An 8,226-nucleotide genomic window follows, 5' to 3' on the forward strand; every position below is an offset into this window, starting at 1 on the left:
CATCTAGCTTCTCTGACTCCCTTTGAGCCTTTAGAAGTTGACGCTTTGTCAGAATTAAGTATAGGGTATGCAGCTAAAACCTTGGGTAAGCCAGTTCTAATAGCTGGTGTTGGCATTGTATCCTGTCCTAGTGCCTTATTACTCTGTTCGCCATCTCCAATCATTTCTTCAATCATTTCAAGTCTCTTTATTATTGTCTCTTTTGAATCCTGAATCTCCTGACCTGCATGAGTTTCTAGTAAAGATTGTATGTTTCTTAGGCATGCCATGTTCTTCCTAAATGATAGAATATGCAAAAAAATACTGAAACCTAGTAACCAGTAAATTAAGTTATCCCCATAGTCATATAAAAGTTGCATGATATAACCCATTGCAGAACAGTAAAATTCGCATTGGAAACGAAAAGTGCCATATTACCTATTATCCAGCAGGTGACGCTGTTGCCAAGTCGTGACAAAAACAGGGTCCTGTTTCAGAGTCCGCCTAGTATTTGTTAAAAACTGGAAAATATAAGCTGCTCAACAAAGTAAATGTAATTAAATCAATTCCAGAGATGGAACCAGAAACCCAGAATCCAGGGGTAGAGAAGAGCAACCTGGAAGCCGCTTATGCCTCCACGTTGACAGAGTCACCCTGAGGGGTTGCAGCTTTCAGCAACCGCTTGCTCTGGTTCATGCCACTTAAGAGCTGTGCTTGCAAGGGAGATTTAAAAATGACTCAGAAAAGAGCAAACCACACGGGCAGAGACTACGCAGGCCTGTGGAGTTTAAATCCACGTGGGGAGGCAGACGATAGGGTGCGTGGGGATTGGAAGTCAATCTGAGGTGTCTAAAGAGAAAATATAAAGAACTGCAGCAATAAAAGCCAGTGCCTAATGATTTATATTAAGCTGCTGGCTCCACGCACAAGACACAGGTCACAAGGCCCCCACAGCCAGGCACAGTCCGCTGCTCGCGCACATTCTCCTTTCCTTCCTAAGGTTTTACAATGCATTGTTATCATTAACCAGTCTTTTACTATTAAACTTAAATGGCCAATTGAGACAAACAATTCTGAGGCAGTTCTTCCACCACTGATTAAGACTGTGGTGGCAGTTGTTAGGGGTAATATTCATTTAGCCTTCTGAGCTTTCTGGGCAGACTTGGTGACCTCGCCAGCTCCAGCAGCCTTCTTGTCCACAGCTTTGATGATACCCACAGCAACTGTCTGCCTCATGTCATGAACAGCAAAACGACCCAGTGGAGGACAGTCAGAGAAGCTCTCGACACACATGGGCTTGCCAGGAACCCTATCAAAACTGGCTGCATCACCAGATTCCAAGAATTTTGGGCCATCTTCCAGCTTCTTGCCAGAACGACGATCAATCTTTTCTTTAAGTTCAGCAAACTTGCATGCTATGTGAGCTGTGTGACAGTCTAGTACAGGAGCATACCCAGCACTAATGGGGCCTGGGTGGTTCAGGATAATCACCTGAACAGTGAAGCCAGCAGCTTCCATTGGTGGGTCATTTTTTTAAAAAATATTTATTTATTTATTATGTATACAATATTCTGTCTGCATGAATGCCTGAAGAGGGCACCAGACCTCATTACAGATGGTTGTGAGCTACCATGTGGTTGCTGGGAATTGAACTCAGGACCTTCAGAAGAGTAGGCAATGCTCTTAACCGCTGAGCCATCTCTCCAGCCCCCATTGGTGGGTCATTTTTGCTGTCACCAGTAATGTTGCCACGTCTAACATCTTTGACAGACACGTTCTTCACATTGAAGCCCATGTTGTCCCCAGGAAGAGCTTCACTCAAAGCTTCATGGTGCATTTCAACAGACTTTATTTCTGTTGTCACATTGACTGGAGCAAAGGTCACCATCATGCCAGGTTTTAAAACACCGGTGTCCACTTGGTTCACAGGGACAGTCCCAATACCACCAATTTTATAGACATCCCAGAGGGGCAGTCGCAGAGGCTTGTCAGTTGGAGGAGGTGGTGGCAGGATACAATCCAAAGCTTCCAACAGGGTGGTCCCACTGGAACTACCATCTTTGCGAGTGACTTTCCATCCCTTGAACCAAGGCATATTAGCATTTGGCTCCAGCGTGTTGTCAGCATTCCAACCAGAAATTGGCACAAATGCTACTGTGTCAGGGTTGTAGCCAATTTTCTTAGTGTAGGCGCTGACTTCCTTAACATTTTCCTCTTATCTCTTCTGGCTGTAGGGTGGCTCAGTGGAATCCATTTTGTTGACACCAACAATTAGCTGTTTCACACCCAGGGTGGAAGCCAGAAGTGCATGCTCATGGGTCTGCCCATTCTTGGAAGTACCAGCTTTGAATTCACTAACACCAGCAGCAACAATCAGGGCAGCACAGTCAGCCTGTGATGTGCCTGCAATCATGTTTTTGATGAAGTCTCTGTGTCCTGGGACATCAATGATAGTAACATAGTACTTGCTGGTCTAAAACTTCCACAGGGAGATGTCAATAGTGATACCACACTCACACTTAGCTTTCAGTTTGTCCAAGACCCAGGCATACTTGAAGGAGCCTTTTCCCATCTTGGCAGCCTCCTTCTCAAACTTCTCGATGGTTCATTTGTCGATTCCACCACTCTTGTAGATCAGGTGGCTGGTTGTAGTGGACTTGTAGGAATCAACCTGTCCAATGACAATGATGTTGACGTGAGTCTTTTCCTTTCCCATTTTGGCTTTGAATTAGCAGTGGTTTTCACAACACCTGCATTCTGACGGCAAACCTGTTGTGAAAAAGTGTTCTAGCATATTTTATAGCAGGACAGAATGTAGTTCCAAGATTTTGTGCCTGGGTTGGTGTCCGTGTTTCTGTTTCAGTAGCCTGCAAAGTACTTTCCCACACTCTCATGCATATTGCATAGCTGTAACTTTTAAAATTAATATCATCTGTACTATTGACATTATTAAGATATTGATAGAGTAATGTCAGATAAAATAGTTGAAGTACTTTAGAGAAGAAAGACACTGTGAAAATATGTATTTATTATATATACATCTCTGAAACTAACTTCAAATATGCTTGCCTTGTTCTACAGGAAATTTATGAAGCTTTTGAGAAGGAGGCTAATGAGAACAACAAGCCCAGGTTGATGATAACTGCGGCTGTAGCTGCTGGCATTTCCAACACTGAGGCTGGCTATGAGATCCGTGAACTTTCCCAGTGAGTGATGTACTTATTCCAAACGTCTGTGGGAACTGTTAAAGCACTGCGGTGGTCAGTCTAGAGATGTCTTGCACTCAAAAGACATTGCTTGTGTACTTGCTTTGGAAAAGGTGTTATTGTAGACAAAGATGTGAGAAATAGTTATCAGAAATGATCTTAAAACTTATTACCTGTCAGGAATTTTGAAATTTTTTATTTTTGTGAGGTTGCAACATGTTACCCAATCACAGGAAGTTCTCAAGCCTGTGAGGCTCAGTTGTATGTCATGTAGCAGGGAGTGGCGCTGAACTTGGCGTAAAACTTGATGACCTTATTTACAGCTTCCAAGAAGTCCTTCTCTGTAGCAATTTTTCACCGGGCTCGGATTGCAAACATACCAGCTTCTGTACACATGCTCCTAATCTCTGTTTTAGTGCTGTTCGGGCACAGTCGGGCTAGCAGCTCAAACCTAATGTCTCGTTCAACACTCATTGAGCGAGCGTGAATCTTAAAGATGTGAGTCCGACCCTCTAAGTCAGGTAAGCTAAACTCAATTTTTCTGTCCAATCTCCCCTGCCTCATCAGCTCTGGATCCAAAGTATCAGGTCGGTTGGTAGTCATTAGGACTTTGATGTTGCCTCGAGGATCAAAACCATCCAGCTGGTTGATCAGCTCCAACATTGTTCTCTGCACCTCATTGTCTCCCCCAGCGCCATCATCAAACTGAGCCCCTCCAATGGCGTCAATTTCATCAAAGAAAATAAGGCAGGCTTTTTTTTTTTTGTTGTTCTGGCCATTTCAAAAAAGCTCACAAACCATCCGGGCCCCCTCCTCGACGTATTTCTGCACGAGCTCAGACCCAATAACTCGAATGAAGCAGGAGTCAGTCCTGTTGGCGACGGCCCTAGCACAGAGCATCTTGCCCGTGCCCGGGAGACCAAACAGCAGCACACCTTTTGGAGGCTCAATCCCAAGGTTAACAAATCTCTCTGGGTGGAGCAGAGGGGTTTCAACCACTTCTCGCAGCTTCTCAATCTGCTCCTTACAGCCACCAACATCACTGTATGTGACGTCAGGCTTCTCCTCCACCTGCATCATGGTAACTGTTGGGTCAATCTTAGGAGGTAGTGGAATGTGAATTTGGTATTTATTTCTGTCCACACCAACTCTCATCCCTTCCTCAATGTCAGTAGGTGCCACCTGATCACTGAGATCCACCAAAAACTTGGCAAACTGCTTCACATTGATAATGTATTTGGGGTCCTCTGAATCAGCATTGATTATCTTCGTACACCTGGTTACCTGCAGCGGCTGCTCGCTCTGAAGTGTCTGTTTATCTGCGGCCAGAAACCAGAGGGCTGGTGGAGCCAGGCCAGTGTCGGACTCTTTAATACCAGTGAGCTCACTGATTTTTTTGAGAAGCTGTTGAATGTCATCTTCAACCTGCTTGATCTGCATGGAGTATGTGCTCTGGCCGTAAGTTTTCAGTAAGGCAATATCCCCCTCGTCCAGAGCTCTGATGGGCTTGTCGTCCTTCTCATCTTCCTTGGTTTTCCACTGGTTCGCACCTAGGTAGTCAGGCATCTTGGGGGCCGCAAGAGCCTCAGTGTCTGGGGGATTATGCAACACCTTATTACCTGTAAGGTACCTAGACACATCCATGTCATGACATGTCACCTCCATGGCTCCTGGGATGGCTACACAGGAGAGAACAGTCCCCTCTACAAATACCCTACTGACACCGGCAGCAATGCTTACCTCAATGTGGTAAGACCCTACAGGAATACAGACTGGGGTAAAGTAATATGGAAAGTAGACCCCCAATTTACGTAAATTCAGCAACTGTCCAAATTAAACAAAGATGTTCTTAAGTTACAGGCCATATCTCATGAACTATAACTTCATCAAAAGTTTTTGAAAAGAAAATATCAAGGAATAAATCCATTGACTATGAACATCATATAATTTGCTTGCTAAAACAGGGAGCTAATATAATTAAATACTGACCACTGATTGTTTGGGTCCTGTACCTAACCTACATTACAGGAGTATGCCATGAATTCCTGGAAGAACAATGGAGCCCCAGCTGAGAAGCTCATTGTTGGATTCCCAGAATATGGACACAGTTTTCTTCTGAGCAACCCCTCCAATAATGGAATTGGTGCCCCTACCTCTGGTGCTGGCCCTGCTGGACCCTATACCAGGGAGGCTGGGCCTACTACGAGGTCAGTAGATTGGCTGTCTAGTGCTCTGTGAATTTCACACCCAATATTTTACATAGCCTTCAATTTAGGATCTCCTGGATCTGAATGTTTATTTTGCCTATTACCTACCTGTAGTAAACAGTTCACTCCTGATGCTGTATGTTTGGAAAACATACTTCTATATTTAATCCAAATAATGTTTTTATAAGCAAAAGATCATGTTACTAAGAACATTACATATAAAGAAACAAAATGAACATATTTATCATTCTACTGTGGATTCCAAAATTGTAGTACTAAAATATGGATAAAAAGAATTTGATAAATAACTCACTCTTCAAATGTAGCTCAGTGGTACAGCATTTACCTAGAATGCTAACAGTCCTGGATTTAATCTCTAGTTGCATAGGCCAAAATGAAGTAGGATCATGTTGTACAATAGTTTTTGTGAAAGACTTTTCCAGGCTTGGTTGCTCATTCCTTTAATTTGAACATTCAGGAAGCTGAAAGAGGATAATATTAAGTCCAAATTAAAGCATAGACAGTCTACCTTAAAAGATAAGACTAGGGGTGTGATGTACCTCAGTGATAGAGTCTGTACTGAGCAAGTGCATATCCCGGGTCCTATCACCATCACTGCAATGATGAAAACAACTCAATATTTTTTTTTTACTACAAACAAAACTGAATCATAAAATTGAGATAGCCCCAACTGAAGATAAGAAAGGAAAGAAATAAATGTTTTCTCTCTTTCTTGGAATTAATATGTGAAGGGTTTAAATCTCTTGATGTTTAAAGATTTGCACCTTCTTGAAAAATGGAGCCACTGAGCTCTGGGATGCCCCTCAGGAAGTACCCTATGCCTATAAAGGCAATGAGTGGGTTGGCTATGACAATGTCAGGAGCTTCAATGTCAAGGTAAGGTCAGCTCCTTGGATTTTGCTGACATCACAACACCAAGGCTCAGGAAGTCAAATTAACCTTACACCTTCTATCTTTAAACAGACTCAGTGGCTTAAGCAGAACAATTTTGGAGGTGCCATGATCTGGGCCATTGATCTTGATGACTTCACTGGCCTTTTCTGTGGCCAGGGCAAATTCCCTCAGACCTCTACTCTTAACAAAGCCCTGGGTGTGTCCACAAGTAAGTGACAAACTGAGTATGCAGACGGTGTGTTTCTAATGTCCCTTTATCAATATAAAGGCAGGCTTGAATGCCCACCACCACTACATGGGGCCTACTCTTCCCATTCCATTCCCTTGTTCTTGCCCAGGTGACCTTTCCTAAATCTCAATTTCTAAGGGAATTTTGGGAAACCAGACCTAACATTGGAGTGTGTGGGAAAAATTTCCTGGGACTGCAAAGTTTGTGAGAGTCTGCAGAAATTGTGCTTATCTTTAGCATCCAAATCTCTCTGTGTGTCCGTTAATGAGTGCTTGTGTCCCTCATTCAATGTCCTGCTTAGCCTCCTAGAAGAATTAACAGGAAGCCACGCCAGTGCTCTTATTTATCCACCCCTCAGGGAATGTCTTCATTTCCATAAATGTTTCTAGAATTTTTCCTCAGAGGTATTATATTCAGATCTTCAAAACATTTGCATGTGTTAATAATTGAATGCCTTGGATGACAAAGGAGACATATATAGAAAGTAGGACTTGATCCACACTTTTTCTTATTTCCTGATACGTAATTGTCTTTGAGTCTCTTCAATTGTGAGATTGCCGCTAATTGCATCTTCTCCTGGGAATGATGTACCTAGTTTTCTTTACTTTCACTTGAAGTTCATGGCCACAGCAGGACCACCCCTCTACTCTTTCTATTATTATATTTTAGGTTGCACAGCCCCTGATGTGCCCACTGATCCTACGGAGCCAGTGACTTCTTCTCCAGGAAGCAGAAGCAGGAGTGGGAGTGGGAGCTCTGGAGGAAGCTCTGAAGGCAGTGGATTCTGTGCTGGCAAAGCTGATGTCCTGTACCCTATGGTCAATGACAGACATGCCTTCTGGCACTGCTCCCACAGCATCACATACCTGCAGCCCTGTCCGCCAGGCCTTGTCTTTGATACCAGCTGTAATTGCTGCAACTGGCCATTGTAGTAATACAAGTGCGGGGCTATATCCCCAGCACCCTGGCTGCCTGGCTAGCTTATGCCCCGAAATAACAACACACAAATTGTATTCATTTAAACACTGCTTGGCCCTTTAGCTCTAGCCCTTACTGGCTAATTCTGACATCCCGATCAACCCATCTCTAATAATCCGTGAGCACCGGTCTTAGTGAGCACCGGTCTTACCGGGAATATTCTAGCCTACTTCCATCCTGGGTTGGAGCTTCATCGTGTGTCTCTGCTCCAGAGAGCAGAGCTGTCGAGTCTAAACTCACTTCCTCTTCCTCCCAGCATTCTGTTCTGTTTACTCCTCCCACCTATGTTTTAGCCTATGAGGGCCAAGCAGTTTCTTTATTGCCTAACCAATGAAATCAACAGATTGATATATGACACTCCCACACCAGGCCATGAACCTGACTCTGTCCCGCTTTTCCAAACTTCTGTACTTTCCACTATGCTTTGACAAAGACATTTGCTTCCATCTAAAGCTATGTAATAAAATCAGCTGCCAAAACATGGGTTTCCTTGATTTTTATGATGTAGTGGAAAACTTTTCTCCATTTAAAATATCAGCTGTGTGTGTGTGAGAAACAGGAGAGAGAGAGAGAGAGAGAGAGAGAGAGAGAGAGAGAGAGAGAGAGAGAGGAATTGAGGAGAGGAGTGTGATAACATGTTGCTGCCAAGAATACTACTTTTTTCTTCCCTCTCATGTTAATGTGCATGATAGCTTAGACTCTGGAAGACATC

At 43.6% G+C, this 8,226-nt stretch overlaps 3 pseudogenes; 1 reads left to right on the forward strand and 2 right to left on the reverse strand.

Annotated features, from left to right (window-relative positions):
* Positions 1-1,074: 1,074 nt before the first annotated feature.
* LOC101985116 lies at positions 1,075-2,736 on the reverse strand (annotated as a pseudogene).
* Positions 2,737-2,947: 211 nt separating this feature from the next.
* On the forward strand, positions 2,948-6,523 carry LOC101988420 (annotated as a pseudogene).
* LOC101984821 lies at positions 3,441-4,766 on the reverse strand (annotated as a pseudogene).
* Positions 6,524-8,226: the final 1,703 nt, after the last annotated feature.

This window comes from Microtus ochrogaster, unplaced genomic scaffold, assembly GCF_000317375.1.
Source record: "Microtus ochrogaster isolate Prairie Vole_2 unplaced genomic scaffold, MicOch1.0 UNK60, whole genome shotgun sequence".
In the NCBI taxonomy this organism is placed as follows: Eukaryota; Metazoa; Chordata; class Mammalia; order Rodentia; family Cricetidae; genus Microtus; species Microtus ochrogaster.